Here is a 22,587-nt window from a genome sequence, read left to right as displayed (position 1 = left end):
GTATAAAATCATATCGAGATTTTTCTAAATCATACAGCAATACATAAGACTCCTTATAAGATTTCTTTAATTAAAATGGCATTCGCTTGAATTAGATATTTTACTTAAATACGAAAGGATTTTTTTCATTGTTCCTACTAATGATTTCAAGATTTTTTTGTGAAAGCTATTGTGACATATAAGGGTAGAAGCTAATAGTTATCCTTTATTAAATTTCTTTAAATACAGCCATTGTAAAAGAGAAATTTTAAACACTGTTTTAGCGTATTTTACCTTCATATTGGTCAATGATGAGTTTTCCGAGCAATTCCTTTGTTCGTCCCGCTTCGGATTGCAAACTATCGGCTGCCATAGCAATCACTGATATTAACCAAGAATTTTCCATAAACCACATACTGTAGGACAATGTTTCAGCCTGAAAATCAACAATATTTTAGACTGTCCCATATTATTGTAAATGATTTTCTGGTTAGGGCATAAATATTATTGATTTTCATTTCTTAAACGAAATCCTAAAATCCATAATAGTAAAATATAAATAGGTTTATTTTTATATTTTCCATAATTTTTGTGGAACAACATGATAATTGAAATATAAATATAAATACATACATAAATACCCGCGTTATTGAGTTTATTAATCTAAATACCACCAGTTTTAAGAAATATAGATTTTCTCAAAACTAGTCCTGTTTATATTGATAAACTTAAAAAAAAGTGGTCGTGAAAAGTATTTTATTTTTACATTTAGGGTTTGGTAAAATACTATATACACAATAAAACTCACATCTATCGGATTGTTTTTCTTTCTTACTAAAGCATTTGTAATCATCAAAAATCCTAACGATATCGATGTAAATATAATCACCAACTGTAAAATAAAGAGTTATTAGATGAAATTTAATTCGTTCTTTACAGATTATAATAGTTTAAGTAATTTTTCATACAATGGATAAAATAGAGTTATATATAAGACCACTTTTGAAACTTCACCTATAAAAAGTGGTCTTGTGCAAGCAATTCAATTTTGCCATTTATATTATTTTTAATGTAAATGAAAATGAAAATGTTTATCTGAAATTATAATTAATTAAAGTTATTAGATATTTACCCCAAATGTCGATCGTTTGTTGATCAAAAAAACATTTTCGTAAATTATTTCATAAATTTTGATCCGGTCCTCCATCATTTCAATATCTTTGCGTTCTATCATTGAATCATTTGATATCAAATTAAAGTTACGAAAATCCACACTCGAATTTATTTTCCGTGTATAATTGCGCGCAATTGAATCGTTGATCATCGTTATGTACAATGTGCAAAATTTTATTTCCGTCACAATATCAATTATTTTAAGAAGACCTATGAATGATCTCAAGAAAACTGACGACATATATAAATATTGATGCCAAAGAAGAAAGCACCACAAAAATTCAAATAGGATAAAACATAAGAAGAAGAAAAATGTCTTTCTTAAGTACAGTGGGCTCGGTTTAAAAGTATGTGCGACTAAGTTGGAGTTGATAAACGCGAGATTATTGTACAACTTGATTTTATCTTCATGGTGGATACATAATAATTCATCTATTAAAACGTACACTGTACTCAGCATTGTCAAAAGAAAATATGCAAACGACGCAACTTCGAAAACCATCGGGATTTCCTGTCTTGGTTTTGAATAAGTTTTGATTATATGATCTATTTCTGTAACCGAAACAAACAATAATAAAACTACGCCATAAAATCTTATAAAATGCTTTTCCAATTTGTAATTTTTACTATATTTTATCGGTTGAAACCCAGACAACCGGTAAATCCAGTAATGGACGCTCTGAAAATATGACATTTTGTTAATTTTTACCGGAGTCAATATATATTTGTGCAAGAAGCTTGTTCAATTTAGTACTCGTAATTACAATAAAATGCGTGTACAGGAATATAACAGTTTTACGAATGTTCAGTATAAGGAACGGTGGGCAAGAGGATACCTAAGTGGAATATTCTATCTACGTTTTAATATCATGCATAAATGTTTGTTGGATTTTTTAAAATTTATTATTTGTTTAAATGTTATCAGTCCCATAGTTCTATTAAAGAGCAGAAATAAAAAGAACATATAATAAAATAAATAACATCTGAATTTCAAAGTAAAATTAACGTCTCTATTTTAAAAATTAAGCACTGTATAAAACCACTAATTACCATATGTGGCATTAAGGTAGAGACTGACCTGAGCATTTCGTCGTAACATAACGTCGTAACAACCCCCGCGGCGAGCATCAGCGAGCATCCGAAACTATGGATGGAGCGCTCGGCTCGCTGTACTGACTGCCTGAATGCTCGCATCGTAACGTGTTGCGTTACGACGAAATGCTCCAGTCAGTCTCCACCTTTATACATATGCTTAATTTGAAAAATAATCAACATGTCATTCCACATTGTTTATGCCGAATCAATTAATAATCAAAGTCTCAAAAGGATTCCGCAATTCTACTAACGAAATTCTAATAATAACATCCAAAATAGTGTGTTCCTTTACAAAAAATTGCTTTTCGCGAGTATTTACTGCTTTACTGCTAAAAATTGTAACTTGTAAATTGATAATTATATTTATTAATTATGAAATAAATTGCATTTTTTTATTTTTATAACTCAATAAGACAATTAGTAAACTGAACATTATTTTGAATTATGGAAATGAGATTTAAAAAGATAAAACAATAATTTAAAATTATTTCTCATTGATTTCAGTTTTACTTAGTAAATAACACAATTTCTTTAAATCTAGTGCGACACGCGTTTTGATGCATTATTACGTAATATATGTGAAACTAATAAATCATAGAGTTGTGTCCTTGGGACTTAAAAGATCATTATTTGTGTCATCAGTCTATCCATCGCAATCGTTACATTTGCGTATGATGGATATAATATGATAAATTTGTTAATTCTTCATATGAAAATACATTACTTTCTACATTTTAAACAGCATTCCCCTTTTATATTCGATAATGAGACATCATGCATTTATCATGATTTTATCAATTAATAAATGAACAGCATATCCTTAATGAGTATTTGAAATTAAATAAACATTTTGTTTGCTTGATCGATTTTTGTTTGTTTTTTTACACGTATAAATATATAATGACTCATGGGTAATGTTCTATTAAATTTTTGAGTGAGGCAATCCGGTAATGTTTGAAAAATATCCAATTCTCAATTAAAATTTTGCTTGGTAAATATTAACATATCGTATAATTACGTACATATATATTTTAAATAAATAACTCTAAACATAGATCGTTTTTGTTTTGACTATTGTATTTTTGCTGTGTATTTTATGTGTGTTTAAAGCTTGACTGTAAAGGTTTTCTTCAATTAACAGTTTAAGTGCTGAGATTTTTTTTATATGTATGGTGACATTTCGATTTTTTTTTAAAAATGGTTCCTTTAAATTTTGTGGACATCAAAATGTGAGGGCAAAAACAATAGATTTTTACAAACAATATCTTTTGTTTTGTTTTTTTTTTTAAATAGCTAAATTGTAAATGTTATTGATTCATCGGAACATAGAAAAGCGCACGCTGCGACACATGCTTCCAGCTCGATCGCCAAAATACAATGGCGTCTTTTCCGCGCTTTTGGTAATATACATATGTATATAAGAGTCGATATATCGACTGTCGGCACTTTAACGGTTAGTGATTAAGAACAGGAAAATAATAAAGTCGTATTCCATTTTGTATTTATTTATGTGCAAGAAAAATACAACATGTATTATTGCAAGTCATTTAATCAAGTTGATTGAAGACTATTGTATAGGAGGTAATAAAAGAAAATAACGAATATTCCAGTGCTAAGTCCAATTCGACAACTCCAAAAATAGCCAAAGAATTATTTTTTCTCCATAGAAGTTTTAAGAATTTTTGAAATTTTTTCTGATGTTCTGAATCTGCAAAAAAAGTTATGAGATTTTATATTTGATGCATATACACATATATTGCATACATACACTTAAGTCTGTTTATATGCTGATCTTTTTTATTCGATTTTGAAGTTATGGGATTTTCAAATATAATGGAACCCAACCCTTATTTTTTTAGGTAGTTCAAGTCTTTTTTATGCGAATTCGCATAAAAAAATGTCTTGTGAAAATAGTTTTTCTTCCACCCAACACTACACGTTTAATTCAGCCACTAAATCAGGGCATCATTTCCACTTGCTGCGAGCACTTGCTGGGAGCTGCGTACTACTATTTCCATACAAATACGAACTGGGATCTTTTGGTACCCCGCTTCAGATCACGTTTAGTATTTGGATGATCAATACGGGAACGGTTAATAATTAAAATACCTTTAAGTGTGCAAATTACGAGTTTCATGAGTATTTGCTTAGTTCTTTCCATTTCTGATTTAAGGTTATCGGCTGCCAAAGTAATGACTGATATCATCCATATATTTTCTACAAACCACGTAGCGCATGATAATGATTGTGTCTGAAAGAAAATATTATTTATCATAAACGTACACGATTTTAAATCCGTAAAAAAATCTTTATTTGTTTGAATATTGAATTACGTAATGTAAAAAGGCTGAAAAAGCATTATTGACTTACAAAATTAAGTTGTTCTTTTGTTGTTACTAACGTATTCGTGATTAATAAAGTTCCCATACATACAGTAGATATTATTAACACTAACTGAAAAAATTGAAATGTGTTACTTTATGTTTAATATGCGCATTAATATAAATATTTAATAAATAATAATTACTTGCGATAATTTATAACTTCTTTTTATGTTTATAACCCCTGTCTTAATATTAAAATTTATATATTAATTTGATGTTAACTTCGTGTTAAGACATAAGATTAAAATATTTTAAATAAAACTTGTATAATACTTTTAAAATTTAATAATGTAAACACGACTAGTTTCGAGAACTAGAGATGTACGACATTATTATTTTTGTATTTTATTGGGTGCTGATATTACAGTGAAAAGATAACGAATTGAACTCTGCTATATCAGGTGGTCCCAGGGTTCAATTTTCCAAGGGACTCTGGACTAATTTAAACAGGATTTACATCTCGCAAGGATGGTCCAACTTCCTACTTCACCTATGTATGTTGACACCATCTCCTGGATGCGACTATGGGGTGAAGAACCAGACTATCTGGCACATTGTGGAGGAGTGCCCCATCAGAAGACATCTTCCTGGATTTAAAGGCCTTCATGAAACTACGCCAAGAGCGGTCCAGAAGATGGAGAGTCTGGACTTGCGCCTGTAACGCAGTCCATAAGCCTAGAGGACATTTCGTCCCAACAATGAGCAAATGCTGAGAAGTTCCTGATTAGCCCACACTAGATTATCCCTCCTGTTCCCAACACAGATTAAATACATATTTTTTTAGTTAGAAGAAACAAAAACCCAAACAATAAATAATGAATGCAAATTCCATCCAAAAAGAGCTTAGAAAATATTGTACATTTAGCCGAGCCGTGTGAAAAATAAGTATGGAAATACATACGTACCACGATTGAAAATCGTTTACTGATAATGTTCACATTTTCAATAATGATTTTATACAGTTTGATGTGATCCTCAATAGTGCCCATTTGTGAAGTTTCCATATTGAGATTTGTCGAAATCAGTTGAAACGATCGAAAATCAACATTTGAGTCAAATTTCACGGCGTGACACGACACAAGTACGTCATTTAACATGGAAGTGTATAAATGACATAATTTTATTTCGGTGATTATTTCGATTATTTTAATTCCCAATATATAACACCGTAACGAAGATACGGTACAATATTTAATGTTTCCCCATATAAGGAACTCGAATATATATTGGACAAAAGTAAATGAAAGGAATATAAAAAATATCTTCCATAAATAGTAAGGATTCGGCTCAAAATCAGTTTCCACTAATCGAGCATTGATAACTAGTAAGTTATTGTACAACGATTTTTTGTGCTTGCGATAAATTGAAAAAAATTCGGAAACCAAAATGAAAGTCGAGCAAATAAGTACCAATAATAAATAAGCCGACCATATTGTACAGAACGTAATTGAATGTTTAACCATTGACTTGTTTAATGTAACATCCATGTGAACTATTTCTAGTCCTACAAACAGAAAAACCAAAATGAGTACGAAAATTTGTATAAATACATTCTTTTCGTCGTTATTTATTGGCTGGTATCCGAAAATTCGGTAAATGCAGTTTTGAGCGTATTGAAGTTTTAACATGTTTGCCAAGATTTCGCAGTGAACTCCTTATAGTGATTGTTAAAATGCTTCAACAAAGACGATCATTTGAAAAATTTTCATTACTTAATTGAAACAATATTTTTATTGAGTCTACATTTGTTATGGGGAATGGAGGGTAAATTAAGATCCTTAGCAATACGTATAAAATTTTAAGACCTTCATTTTATTGATTATCCGAGAACTAACCTTCTTTGTAATTTTTAATCAACATTTATAGCGCTAAATTTGGGATATTCCTTTTCATGAGTACAAAATAAAATGGTCATTAAATCGCCATATGAAGTATCACATATTTTGGAGCATAAACCGTTTAACTATTAATTATGACTTTCAATTAATCATAAGTCACAAAAATCAGATGTATGTATATTATTACTTCTTTGGTAGAATGAAGAAATATTAGTGTCTGTCCCCTAAAACCCCATATTTATTTTAATTACGTCTTGTACTGTGGAATATTTCCCCATTTCCCCATTTCCATATTAAATATTGCTTCATTAAATTATTACTACTAATCCATTAACGTAACATCTAATTTCATTGGAATTTATTTTCCAATCAAAATTAAAACAGCCATCCATTATATCAATGATATCGTAATATTTAGTTTATTTTAAAAACAAACAAACAAAAACATTGAAATGGTGAACTGTGATGCCACATAACAATAACGTTTTATATTCGAAATGTCCTTAAAAAAAACTTTGATTATTATGCAATAAAGTTGTACAACCTGCTTCCATTATCCGTACAACAATGAAATAACGAAACTAATTAAAAATGAGCCATTTATAAATGTATAAAAGAGGCGGGTAGATCTGAAATATACCACATCATGTCTTTTTATTGCATTTATATTTAGGAAATTAGTTCATTTGACAGGCTTTTAACGGTTGACGGTTAAAAGACATTTATCTTATAATTAAAATGTAACTTTGTTTTAAAATCACCATAAATATTTTATTATAACTTAATTATAATGTCTACCGGTTACGAAGCTAACCGGTAGACATTATAATTAAGTTATAGTAAAATATTTATAGTGATTTTAAAACAAAGTTACATTTTAATTACAAAATGTTAAATTACAAGTTAGTGTCTCAAATATAAATTATGGACATTTATCTATATAATACTCATTTTTGATACTTAGGTATTCTATCCTTACATAGCTGCCGATGAGCAAAGTGATTTACGTTCGTGGGAAACATCTTGAATGTGCACCATGACCGAACTTACCATATTAGAAGGAACAAATGACAAGTCCCTTGATAAAATTCTAAGGAAGCTGGTAAGTGTGTGAGAGGAAATGGCCGGGCCATTACAGTTTAAATAATATCTTATCCAATGAAATGACAATACATCTTGGTAACAAAGATTGACAAATTACAATGTACATAGATGAAGAAGAATGTGGAAGTCTGGGCATTTACGGGGCTTACGACCGTCATAGGTTAGTTTAACATGTGTAACATTGTAACATTCACCAATTCTACCCACGATTGACAACCACATTACTCAAATTCTTGAAGCTCTATACATATATATGATCCAATTTCGAAACATTGTACAAGAATCACTAGAATTTATATATGAGACATCTATTGGTGAGATGAAGAAGCTTTTACTTAAATCAGAAACTCTTATAATTGAATGTGAGGTTCTATAATAATTATAATTATAGGACATATCTCCAATTATTGGAGATAATCCAGATTTCTGAACAAGTATTCGGACACACTCAAAATGTTGTTTATTAAAAAGTAATTCAATCTAGTTGATTAAATACTATGGCATAGGAAGTAAGCATAGACAATAAGGAATATGCCAATGGTAAATGCAATTCGATGATTCCACCAATCACCAAAGACATTGGTTTTCTTCCCAGGATTTGTAAGAATTTTTCTGTGCTTTTCTGAAGCTCTGTATCTGCAAAAAGTAATGACACTTTTTTGTATGTTGTTTTGTTATGTTATGTATGCTAAGTATGTAGAAAGTGTAAAAAAAAACAAAAGCATTGCTTTGAAGATCAATGCAATACTCAGTGGAAAAATTATTACTTACATACAGGGTGGCACAAAATTAATCACCCTATAGGAAGATGTTATAATTTTTACAAATAGCGTCGTACGTATATTCGACATTTGTGAACTAGACACCTAGACAGCTGCATTATACAAACGAACTGATAAAAAGGGCACAAATAAAATATGTATCAACACTAGTGGCAGCCACTTGACGGATATCATCTTTTCCATTAAACAGAAAAATTGTAAAGATCCAAATAAAAATTTCCATCACTCATTTAAAAAAAAAATTATTTGGTAAAAAAGATATTTAAAAACCAAATTGGATGATCTCATTTAAGCCAGTCTACATTTGTTTGTATACTGCAGCTGTATAGTTTACAAGTCGCTCACTCCTTTCAAGAACGTCATAAATCAAAATACTTGATTTTTCAGGAGAACGTTTTTAAAGTTAAAAAATATAATACAATGTATTAAAAATAAATATCAAGCCACTTATTGAACTTTTTACTGTGCGACAGATCTTTTTAGGTAAAACCTGAAGGTTTTTTCTCCATTTGAAAAACATTTAGTTTATTTAAAAAATAATTAAACAACACCTTTTCTTCAAAATTCAAAAATAACACTTTCTGCCCTGTAGCGGGTAAATATTAAGTTAAAAATATGCCGCTTTTTCTGGGATATAGTACATTTTCTGAGCATTCCGAAAACACACCTAACTGAAAATTGACGATTTTTAATTTATGACGTTCTTGAAAGGAGTGAGCGAAGTGTCAAATATGATTGACGTTCGACGCCCTTTGCAAAATTTTTAACATCTTTCAATAGGGTGATTGATTTTGTGCCACCCTGCATAAATTTAAAAAAATCTTTATATTTTTAATGTTATATTTCAGTGGCTACGGATAAACTTGAAACAAAAATTTAAAATACTGTACCTTTACGCGCGCAAATGAGAATTTTTCCTAGTATTTGCTTAGTTCTATCTACTTCTGATTTAAGATAATCGCCACCCAAAGTGATGGCTGATATGAGCCATACATTTTCGATAAACCACATAGAGATCGAAAATAATTGTTCCTGAAAGAAAAAACACCCTAACCTTATTTTCCTTAAAAACGAACACAATTTTAATTTATTATCATTGGACCTTAATTAAAAATTTTACATTTCAAGAATACTTTCAATTAATCTATATAAACTTACAAAACTAAGGGTGTGTTTTCTTGTTACCGCCGCATTCGTAGTTAATAAGCACCCCAAAGATATTGTTGTCAATATTAATAGTAACTGAAAAGATAAAAATAAATTAATCAAGTACTTATGTACAATATTATTATTTTATAATGCGTGGATAAGGGGATGTATAATATTATTTGGGGTGTGTGGTAAATCAATTGGCCTTTTAATATAGGACTGTTTCACCACCGAATTATCGGTAATTATATCGCTCACTCCTTTCAACAACGTCATATATCAAAAATCGTCAATTTTCAGTTTTGCATGTTGTCGGAATGCCCGGAAAATGTACTATATCCCAGCAAAAGCGGCATATTTTCAACTTAATATTTACCATTTGTAATTAATGTATCACTTAGTAAACACTACTTTTTTTATAAAAAATGGTATTTACTAAGTAATACATTAATTAAAAATGGATAGATTTTACCACAAAGTGACTGGCGAATCAATTAATGAAATTAATATTTACCCGCTACAGGGCAGAAAGTGTTGTTTGTGCATTTTGAAGAAAAGCTATTGTTTAATTTTTTTTAAATATACTTTATATTTTTCAAATGGAGAAAGACCCTTCAGGTTTTACCTAAAAAGATCTGTTGAACAGGAAAAAGTTCAATAAGTGGCTTGATTTTATTTTAAATACATTTTATTATACTCTTGAATTTAAAAGATGATCTCCTGAAAAATCAAGGTTTTTGATATTTGACGTTGTTAAAAGGAGTGAGCGATGTGTCTTATTACGGGTGGTAACAGTGAATTTATTTTGTGATTTCTTAATGTTCGTATGAGTTTAAAATAATTTAAGAGTGAATTCTATTTACTTATACGAACTATGAAGAGAGTGAATTCTATTTACGATATAACATTATAGGAAAATATAGTATGTAAAAAAAACTTTACCGACAAACACATACTATTTAATCAAAAGAGAGCGACGTATACAAAACCACACAAAGCGATAGAATAAGATAGTGTCCCAGATGTTCGCGTTGTAGATGTACACGTCAGACGCTATATACGAACAGCTGATGTACCACACGTTGTGTAAATAATTATCATTGTGTTTGATGATTATTTTGGTTTTTTTTTAAGTAGTTTCACTTGTATCACGTGCTCGGTGCTGCGCGTCCATTAAAAAATACTCACCGGTAATGAAGATCGTTTAGATATTGTCTTAGTATTGTTGAATATTATTTTATACATTTTCAAATGATCATCGACGTTTCCAATTTCGAGAGGTTCCATTCTGACTTTCTTCCATGTCATATTAAATGAATAAGAATCTATATTTGAACTTAATTTCTTGGTATAATACGACAACAGTGATTTATTCAATACTGACATATAAAAACTGCATAGTTTTATTTCTGTTAATGTTTCGATTATTTTAAGTCCCATTGAAAAACGTCTAAACGTTACTGCGAAACTATACATTTTATTATTCCACGCGCATAAGTGAAAGGTTAACTGCGAAAGGGTACCAATGAGATAATTAAAAAAATGTCCTTTCAAATACAGAGGATTTGGTTCAAAATTGTTTCCTAGAAATTGAGAATTGACGATGAACAAATTATTGTAGAACGTTCTCTTATCCTCGTAACCTGTAAAAAGCACTTCAGAGACTAAAATAAAAATTGCAGTCAAAGATATCAACAGGTCATACGTATACCACATCACATCAAATGTAATGGAATGTGCTTCTCTTGACCTCTTCAGTTTCCCGATTACGTGCAATATTTCGGATACTGAAAAGATTAAAACTAAAAATAGGCGAAATAATGTGTAGAAATATTTTTCGAATTTATTTTTTCTTTTATTTATTGGTGAAAAACCAAAAAGTCGGTATATGAAGCAGTGGACGAATTGAATTTTCGACATTATAATATTTTTTGCCCAGTTAACTCTACTATTTCGATCGATCTAACGTATAAAGTATTTCAACAACCATTTATGTTTATTAATTAAAAAATTTCAATTGCTTCATTTAAAAATATATATATTCTATTAACATACATATACTCGTATAAGAGGAATGCCGGGAAAATTAATTGGAGGGGTTATTGAAAAAATACTCTTATTCTAGCTCTGAATTTTCAATATAAATTTTGCTGATTTCGCAACATGAATATTATCCCAATTGAATAATTTACTCAGTGAAATATTTTTTTGAAGGTGAAACAAAAATAGTTTAAATTTAGGCTTTGAATATTATGTAGACCATAAGCTTAACTGAGCACCTAAGGACTATCCAAGGACGCTGCGGTCAAAGCAGTGAGTTAGTATGCTTATAGGTTAACGATAATTTTTAAAACGAAAAACAGTAAATTTCTGTTATACGTATAACCCTTTTTTGACAAATAACCAAACCTTTAATTTTATTAAATTTAATTCAAATAAACCAAAAGATTTACTTACATTGAAAGTAGTTCAGAAATACAAAAAAAATATCTAAAGAAAATCGCAAAACTAACTGTCAAACAACGTTTCTTGATCATAGGATAACATTGAAAATATGCAAGAAATAAAGAGTTATTTCAAATACCTTTTTCTTACAGCTTAACGATACTAGGCTGCGTTTACATTGATTTTAAACACGTTTGAAACTGAAAAATGGTAATTTAATAGATAATTAAAAGTTTAAACTGTATGTTTGTAAGATATATGGGGTATAGATTGGCGTAAGCTTTTTTATACATATATGGATTTTTTGATACATGTTCCAATATTAAAAATATTTATTATTATTTTAAAGACAAATGTAAGAGATATTTGTATTCACATAATCATATCAACATTGTTTCTCTTATATTACCAAAATACTTATCAAATTTTATACCTATATCCTAAATATTTACATATTTGTTAAGTATCACCCAATATTCCCCCATCCTAAACAAACTCATAAAAATAAACAAACTCATTTTATTTATTATTACTTAATAAATTAAGTAATTTCATCCATTGTCGTAATACTTCACTATTCATAATTAATTCAAGAAAAAAAGGATATTATACTTCGTATAAAGGCATTACAAAACATATAAGTAAAGGTCAAAATCTCGATGAAGGGGAAGATACGTTTTCGTATCTGTGAACGAACCTTAAGACCCTAACTAATACTACAGAAAACCTAAAATACCTTATCCAGGGTTTATGTGCCATACAGAAGTTATAAGGTTAACTACATTATAAATATAATTTTAACATTACCTCTGGATATTGAATTTCAATATCTTATAGATCCGTATTGTAAGGAGATAAATTTACCGAAAAAAATATGTTTTAAAAATATGTTTTTTAATCGAATAGAAATCAAGTCACAACATTTTAAGTGTGTCCAAATACTAATTCACAAAATCTGGATTATCTCCAATTATAGAAGTTATTTTCATATAGTTTTTTTACGTGTGTAAAGTGATCACTTGAACCAGCCTATGACGGTCGTCAGCCCCGTAAATACCCAGACTTCCATGTTCTTCTTCATCTTTGATGAGATGTCAAAAAATAATATAGAAATCAAGTCAATGTTATCTACACCAGTGGTTTCTAAAGTAGACTATGTACTCGTATAAAATTCAGACCAGGGGGTAGGCCACACATCTCTTAGAGGTTTCGGTTCCTTGAATTAGAAATAATTCGGAAAATAATCTGATTTACTAATTTCAACCGTAGGTTTCCCCAATTTCGTGAACGGTTTTTTTTTACCGTAGATGTAAATTGTGTTTTCTTGAAGCAAACATGTATGTGTTCCTCTTTGTTTTCCTTAAGATACTGTATAAAAGTGATTTAAGTGATACATCCTGACTTTCATATACCCATTACCCATCTCAATAATTTTTTTAAAAGAAAAATAGTAAGTAGTAGATTAGGAGTATTATTCATTTAAGAAAAATAGTTCACTTAAATTAATAATATTACACTGTATATAAGCACATCAATGTATGTAGATAGTGTCTAAAGGGGAAACTAGTCAATGCATGGTATTATATTTTTTTAAACTTTTTTTTGACGTTTCAATAACCTCTTTCTTTTCAAAACCATATAATTATTTCAAAGAAAAAACTTTTATTTTTAATGCAAAAACGGCGTTTTAAGAAGGAAATCAATTACGTAAAATATAACTTTTATTTAAAGACAATTAAGTTACAACTTAACGAATACTGGGCCTTAACAATTTGTAAATAAATTATCCAGTTTTTTTTATAATTATATTTTTTTATATGATAAAATAACAAGTTTATAGTTTTTTTCAACATTTATTATAAAAGAACAATGACCGGGTTCGTTGTTATTGCATCATCAGACTGATATTTTTTTTACATATGTTTGGGAAAAATAATACATATTACTAATTTAATTATAATAATAAGACAAATTACGGCTTTAATCAGAAGCTTGGACTGCCTTTCTTTCACGGTATTGTTTAAAAAAAACTCAATTATTGATCTAATTGATTAAATACAATCGCGTTTGAAGTAAACATAGAAACCAATGAATATACTAATGTCAAATCCATTTCAATAAATCCACCGATCGTAATTGCCATTTTTTTCCTCAAAAAATATTTTGACAAATTGTCGACAAGCTTCGAACCTGTAAAAATAAGAAGGTTTATTTTATATTATTACCGGTATTATATACTGAAAAAAATCGTAGTAAGGCGAGTTTGATATTCATTTATATTTTTCAATATTCATCGGATCACCTAAATATATTTAAATAGAATCTCAGAGTTCTCCGCTCAAAAACTACTGTTTATACATTATTCTTGAAGATTTATCTCTTAGAGGGACATGAGTGAGACAGACTACGCTCGTAAGGGCAAATCATGCGTAAGAATAGTGAAAAAAATATATCTCCGTGCATTGCTGGCGCATATGCAAATGTGCCTCGACGACAACCCCAAGTCGTTAATTTATGAGCAGTATTTAAATGTCGATGTATTATTTTTAATTAAAATTTTACTTGGTAAATACCACTATTTCTTAAAATGTAATGTGGAATGTTTTAAGTAATATTTATTTATCATTACCTTTATGTGTGTAAATGATAAGTTTACTGAGTATTCGTTTACTTCGTTCTACTTCTGATTTGAGGCCATCAACTGCCAAAGTTGTGACGGATATTATCCCAGCAATTTCCAAAAACCACGTACTGCATGAAAATAATTTACCCTGAAAATATTTCAACAAAACAAAATATTGTTCACGAAACACGCTGTAACACAAGATCTTAATTCAATTTGTATGTAATACAATCTTTCAATTCAGCTTAAATCATTAAAACTAAAAATTGAATTATTTCAATAAAAAGCGTAAGAATAATGATATATATTATTGGATTGTTTTGTATGACCTCAAGGGAGCTGTATTTGGAACTTAAATCTTATTATAATTTAAGCTCTCCATAATTAAGTACACACAAATGCACTGCATACTCTTTCATTCATCAAACTTTGTAATATTTAACAATAAATTTGAAAAAGTTGGGTATTTCTCAAAATTATGCTAATGCTGCGAAAATCGTTTGTTTGTTTGTTTAAAACAGAATTAAATTTTCAATAAATTAACTTAATTTAACTTTTCATTAAATACTTCATTGTATAGTTTTACTTACAATTGTGAAAACGTCTTTGGTTGTTATTACAGAATTCGTAAGTAGCAAACATCCCATGGAGGTCGATATAAAGATTAACATTAACTGAAAAATATAAATATTTATTGACTTTCTGTTATATAATTGTATTTAATTGTATTTAACTGTATGTATTTAACTCATTTATGACAGGCGCCGTGGCGAAGTTGGGTAGACGCTCGACTGCGAAACTGACGTCTCGGGTTCGATTCCCGGGAAAATTTCCATGTGAAGTATTTCGATTGTGTCTTATGTTACCCAAATTGACAGTATTTTATTAAAAAAAATATTTACCGAGGATGAACATCGTTTGGTGATAATTTCCACATTTTCAAAAATCATTTTGTATAATTTTGCATAATCTTCGATTTCTTGCAGTCTTACTTTGCCGTATTTGGAAATTATTTTAAACGTGTTGAAATCTACATCAGAATACATTTTTTGCTTAAAATGATATTTCAGTGACTCATTTAACACTCCAGTATAAAATGTGCATAATTTTATTTCGGTTACTGTATCGATTACTTTGAGCCCAACTATCCAAGATTTGAAAAGACCAATAATCGAGTATAAATGAGCTTTCCATATGAAGCAATTACCCAAGTATTGAACAGTAAGATAAAAGAGAAAAATAAAGAAATGCCCTAGTAAATACTGAGGATTCGGTTTAAAATTATCTATTTTTAATTCATCGTTGATGTCAGAAAAATTATTGTATAATTGAATTTTTTCTTTGTGGTAAATTGAAAATAATTCCGTTAGCAAAACAAATATTGCACTCGTAGTTGCAGTCAGTAAATAAATTAACCAAATGACTTTATACGTGACCGAATGCACATTAACATACACAATGGTATAATAATTTTTAGCAATATGATTTATTTCAACACTCAATATGGACAATGCTAAAAATACTCCAAAAAAACGCGAGAGATACTTTTCTATTTTATATTTTTCACTATATTTTATCGCTTGAAATCCAGATAATCGGTACACCCAGTATATAATATTTTGCATTTTTGACATTTCAGTGTCTTTTACGCTCAACACTTCTATGTTTATTGATCCAAATTTCAAAACCGACCAGAAGTAGATTAGTACATCGAATGATTTTACTTAATTAATCATGTTTTACTTTTAAGGGGAAGGCTGGGTTTAACGCTTACAAACAATTTTTTTTCTTCGGTACTTTTTTTCCACTCATATAATGAATAAGTTTGATAAAAAATTAACATTATTGAAACTTATATGAAGGCAAGGTGAGCAGTATTTAGCTCAATATTCTTGGATATTCGAGAGTACAGTAAAACCTCGATATGATGGGCTAATTAGGAGGCGAGGATGTATGTGAAATTAATCATCTAATTTTGTTATTGAATTACTTATTTACTACATAAATAAATAAATTATTGATGAAAATCTTTATTCGGAGCTTTTTAATTTTTCTGTTAAGTGGAAAATATGATATCCGTCAAGTGGCTGCCTCAAGTGTTGATACACATTTGTGCCCGTTTTATTAATCTGTTTGTATACTACGGCTGTCTAGTTCGCAAATCCCAAATATGATATTACAATGTCATTTGCAAATATTATAACATCTTCCGATAGGGTAATGAATTTTGTTGCACCCTGTGTTATCGGTAGGGTGAGAAAACAAGTGTATGATCCGGTGAAAAATCATGTTATAACTTTTAAGAAAAGGCAATAGAGGATAAGGGAAAAAGGAAGGATACGCTAGTGAACTCAGGGTGGCTGTTAAATAGTAATAAATAACTAATGTGAGAAGCTCTTTTTATATTTTATTACTTATCCAATTGATTGAAAACTATTACGTAAGACGTAACCACTGAAAAAACATTATACAGAAAGGAAGAGTCCAAGCGAATACCTCCACAATAGATGTGAAGTTTTGCTCTAGATAATTGCGACGCAACCTTACCAAGAAGCCTTCGTTGTTCAATATCTAGAAGTAAAAAACCACAACATATTAACAAAAGAGGTATTGAAACATAGTAAGTTCATGGATCAAATTTTCATTTACAAGTATTTACAAACATAAACAAATCAAACATAAACAAATCAATTATCTACCGCCAGCCAAATTTCTTTACAGTACTATTTTAAAAATCGCACTTTTCTACTACATATTTAGAAACGTAGTACATTAATAGAGTTAATTTCGCATTAATCTAATTGTATTTTAAAGTTTTATAAATATATATTATTTGTAATATATTTTTTTAAATTTTAATTTATTTGTTCAATATACTACGTACCTACGTATGAGTATACTTGTGGTATATGCATTAGTTTGTAGAGAAGCAATGTAGAGACGACTGATAAAGAAGAAGGAGAAGATTATTTATTAATTTATTACAATACAATAATAATAATATTATTAAAATAATTTACCATTGATATTTCTTAATGATAATTTTCCTACAATCCGCTTAGTTTTTTCGACTTCTAAGATAAGTCCTTCGGCTGCAAATGATGTACTGGATAAAAACCAACCATATAGAATGGACCAGATTCCCAATAAAACAAGATGTATCTACAAATTATAACGGAACCGGTAAATTACATGCTTTTTGCAGTAAAATTATATGAAATATTCATGATACAATGATTGAAGAAAACACTTCGTTTTTTACCACTTGAGTTTTATTATAGACTACATGTTTCAGAAGTTAAACTTCCATCATTCAGGTCTGTATAATAACTAAAATATAAAATATAAAATTGTTCTATAAATAAGGAGAGGGGAAAGTAAGGGAAGGGGTTAGTCAAGGGACGGAGTTTGAAAACAAAGGAAAAATGGAAAGCAATGGTGAAGAATTTTGAAACAATATATTATTTAATAAATTATTATTATAATTCAGGTTTTTTTGGATTTCTAAATTTTCAACATAATTTATAATTTGGCCTTTATATGGAACAAGGTGTAATAATTTTAATTTATGAGAGTTAATTGAGTGATTAATATATATTATATGATTTGCAAATTCCGAAAAATAATTAAAATAATATAATATAATATAATAGATACTAATCACTCATTTCACTCTCATAAATTAAAATTATTACACCTTGTTCCATATAAAGGCCAAATTATGAATTTTGTTGAAAATTTAGAAATCCAAAGAAACCTGAATTCTGATAATAATTTATTAAATAATATATTGTTTCAAATTTCTTCACCATTGCTTTCCATTTTTCCTTTGTTTTCAAACTCCGTCCCTTGACCAACCCCTTCCCCTTACTTTCCCCTCTCCTTATTTATAGAACAATTTTATATTTTATATTTTAGTTATTATACAGACCTGAATGATGGAAGTTTAACTTCTGAAACATGTAGTCTATAATAAAACTCAAGTGGTAAAAACGAAGTGTTTTCTTTAATCATTGTAACATGTCTTACCACAAAGTTAATGTCGAAACAATAAATAAAATATTCATGAATTAAGATTCTATTATTTTTTGATTCGGCATTACCTTTGTAGAATAACACGATGATTTGAATATAAAAATACTATAAATTTACAACATTTTGAGTGTGTACAAATACTTGTTCACAAAATCTGGATTATCCCCAATTACAGGAGTTATTTTCTTATTATTTTTTGACATCTCATCAAAGATGAACAAGAATATGGAAGTCTGGGCATTTACGGGGCTGACGACCGTCATAGGCTGGTTTAAGTGATCACTTAAACCAGCCTATGACGGTCGTCAGCCCCGTAAATGCCCAGACTTCCATATTCTTGTTCATCTTTGATGAGATGTATATATATTTTTTAATAATATACAATAAATCACTTATAAATGACGTTTTTTAGTGAATTGATGTAAATACGACTAGTTTCGAGAACTATGGAAGTTCTCAACTAATACATAAGTAATTTATGGAAATACTAACCGTGCTTTCTTCAGAGAAGTTAACAACAAAAGTATTTAGGAGAATTACAAACGAAAATGATGATCCCATGAAGATGAAGAAAAACTGAAAGAGTTCATAAACTTTACAAATATTTAAAGACGAAAGTTAAGTTAAGGTATGTAACAATATATAGACTAGCGTCTTTTGGTCAAAGCTGTCTCCAGGAGTGTGCAACAGCTGGCGAACCATAGTACTTCGCCCCTTGGGGGCCTCACGCTTTATTAAAAAATAATTTTTAAACTCAAAAATGGCCAGATGATATATGTTTGAAAATCACAGCCGATAATTCAATAGTTTGTAAGGAATATGTGGAACATAAACGTGAGAATAGGTTAGATTTGTTTTATTTCGTTATACAAAAGGAATAAGGCAGCGTTGGATATGTTTTGTTGTTGCAAATGAGTCCAAAGCGCTCTTAATTTACTAGAAGATACGATAATTTAATATGTACGAGTATAAGGGTAGGATACAATGATTGGGGTTTCAGTTGATCTTATTTTTAATGTTCTTTTCGTTGCAAGTTTCAACTGAACATAAACAGGGCTACTTATTAATACCACTGTTATATTTAAAATTTGGTTTCATGGCGGTATTTCAGTCATAATAATTTATTATTGAGGTATCGGAGGTTCGGGAAGATTAGGTTAGATGAGGTTAGATAAGACTTACCGGAAATGTGAATCTTTTAGATATTAATATAACAATCTCGCTCATCTTGTCATATATTTCGATGAGATTACCGAGAGAAATATTGCCTGTTGATTCGAATAATTTTTTTTCGGTAAAACTACCGTTGTCACATGAATGTAAAGCAGGGTAACTCGATACAATACTGCTATTTGCCATGCAAACAAAGTATGTGCATAGTTCAATTTCAGTGACAGTCTCTAAGACTTTTATGCATATAATTACTGACATGTATGATCCAAACAAACTTTTGACATTTGGTCCATAGGAATAAAAAGATGCAAAATAATTCCAGGTGTTGTATGAAAATATCAATAAAAATTTTAATGCTGCATGTTTCAGTGGAGTTGGTGAAAACGAAGGACGTTTTAGTACTTTGTTGATATGCAAAAAACCATTGTATAAAATGACTTTTTCTTTTTGATATATAAAGGATTCCGTGAGTAATATTGTGACACAACCGCAAGCCATTGAAAATATGTACATTAAAGCAATTAGGTTATAAGTGCCCGAACGTTTACTTAATTTAATATCCATTGAAACGATGAGCACAGTTAGTATCACAGATATAAATGTAGCCAAAATTGCTGAGTAAAATCGAGAGAACGATTTATCTTTCTCATATTTATTGTTGTTGAAGTTTATAGTTTGGTATCCACATAATCGATATACAACGAATTGGAATTTTGACCACACGTTTACTTTGCACATTATTATATGAATGTTAAAAAAATACAAATACTCGTATTCGTATTTCGTACGACTCGAATTTCATTGTTGAAAGAAGACTATTGATTAAGTAAAAGGGTAAAAGGGGAATGCTAAACAATTTAGGACAGTGGCCATAAACACGTAACTTTCTAATATCAATTAAAATGGCTAAATAACTGGTAACTATGTAAACAAGTTAACCATAAATTATTCTGTGGACTTTTCTTACAACCGGATGTCAATTCATTTTGCCGAAAAAAAAATGGTACCAAAAAAAGTTTTTTTACTACAAAGAAGTAAAGTTAAAGACCTCTGAACCACAAAATTAAAGCAATAAAAATGCTTTTAAAATATATATAATTAAGGATTATTTAAAAAAAGTAAAAGTACATTTTTTTCATTTGACTACAAGGCAAATAAAAAAAGTTTGAATTTTGAAAATACTTTTGAATTTTCTATAATTTTGTAATAATTTAGAGCACATTTTGTTTGAAATTTTTTACATTACCTCCTATATAACTGTAAGATTTAGTTCCGAAATCAGTAGATGTCATTTTATCCCACACTTCCTTGTATTTTCGATTTATATAAGTAATACATGTCTACCAATCGATATAATAATTATAATGATAACGATGCCTAGTGCTTTTTAATTTGTTTATTAAAAAATTAAAACATAAGGAAATTATTGCTTCGACAAAACGTGTTTTCCACTGTTATTATTAATCCCAGTGGCTTTCAAAACCTTGAGGAAAGAACTCATCAACTGATGGTAATTCAACGATTTTTTTACGTATAGTATATCTGCTCGACTGTTTTATAAAAATATACCTTCGTAACAGTTAGTTGAAGGTCTTTTCATATCTGAGTCTGAGGGACTGGTTGATGGAAGGCAATCATTTCAAACTGTTCATATAGAATATATAATTATGCGTCAAAAAACGTAAATAAACACTGACTTTACGAGATAAACACCATGTTGACGGATTACCTTGACTCCTAACTATCTACATATCTTCATAATAACCGAGGATCGTAACTAATGATTTTTGTACTGCGTCAATAAATTAGTTGATTTTTTTTATTACTTAATTTGGTTACTTCCGACAAGATACATCAAAAGTATCAACAAAAAAAAATACATTTCGTATACTTGGGAAGTATGTTTTCTGGGCAAGGAAAGATTGATAAAAATATTGAAAGAAGAGTGAATGGTGCACTGAAATCAGTTAGAGCAGATAAGAAAACCTTTCACCTACACAACGGAGTCCTGGTTCCGACCCTAATGTATGGAAGTGAGGCATGGAGTTGGCAAAAGGAGGATGATAGTAGACTGAATGCTGTCAAAATGCGATCTCTCAGAAGAATGTGCGACAAAACAATGTATAATAGATGTTCGAATAGCGAAATACGGAAGGAATGCAAAGCTAAGATAAGCATTATCGGTAAAATTAAGAAAGGTGTGTTGAAATATGGACATGTAGAACGAATGAGTGAGGAAAGAACGGTAAAACAAATTTATGAGGCGAATGTAGTTGGAAAAAGGAGCAGAGGAAGACAGAGAAAAACTTGGCACGATCAGGTATGCCAAATACTTAAAAGCGGTCAGGTTAGGAGTCGAAATTATTGGCGGGTATGTATGAGGATATGCATGAACGTGCAAGAGGCGAAGAATGTTTGCAAAGACAGTGGTTTGGCGTTCTATTCTCTCTGCCTACCCCTGCGGAAAAGCAGCCAGATATTTAGTTAGTTAGTTAATCAGTTTTATACATTACCTTTAAGAACTTTTATGTAAACAATAAACATTTTTCAAATGTCATGCTATTTGCACTTAGTAGTTACAACACGGTCATTCGGAATGATGAGGTATCCATATTTCTCTAGAGAATAATAAAAACCCAAAACCGGTTATGACCTTTTTTATATACGAAGCCAGATTAAACAATTTGGGGTCGAAAGGCTATTTGGGTACAAGGACCAAATAATAAAACCAAAAGGATGTTTACTGCATTCATCGGTGTATTTACTAGGAATTCTATAGAAAAAATACCGGTTATACAATATACTGT

The 22,587-nt window shown here is 29.6% G+C and overlaps 2 protein-coding genes and 1 long non-coding RNA gene across 3 annotated transcripts in view; 1 reads left to right on the top strand and 2 right to left on the bottom strand.

Moving 5' to 3' along the window:
* LOC148308752 (protein FRA10AC1 homolog) overlaps positions 1-22,587 on the top strand; it is a 104,839-nt gene that overhangs the window by 41,255 nt on the left and 40,997 nt on the right. The window lies entirely within an intron of this gene.
* The window catches only part of stac (C2 and C2B_Munc13-like domain-containing protein staccato), a 110,018-nt gene that overhangs the window by 74,689 nt on the left and 12,742 nt on the right, over positions 1-22,587 (bottom strand). The gene's annotated exons all lie outside the window — the stretch shown is intronic.
* Positions 3,459-4,746, bottom strand: LOC148308757 (uncharacterized). Its single transcript, XR_015837641.1, has 3 exons — positions 4,618-4,746; positions 4,357-4,498; positions 3,459-3,955 (listed from the first exon to the last, which is right to left on the bottom strand). It is a non-coding gene; the product is annotated as an uncharacterized LOC148308757 (long non-coding RNA).

Source organism: Brachycentrus maculatus, unplaced genomic scaffold (assembly GCF_059751285.1).
Source record: "Brachycentrus maculatus isolate JH-2025_06_01 unplaced genomic scaffold, ASM5975128v1 h1tg000150l, whole genome shotgun sequence".
NCBI classification, from domain to species: Eukaryota; Metazoa; Arthropoda; class Insecta; order Trichoptera; family Brachycentridae; genus Brachycentrus; species Brachycentrus maculatus.
Note: the sequence above shows the minus strand (reverse complement) of the source record. Positions and strands in the feature narration are given on the sequence as shown.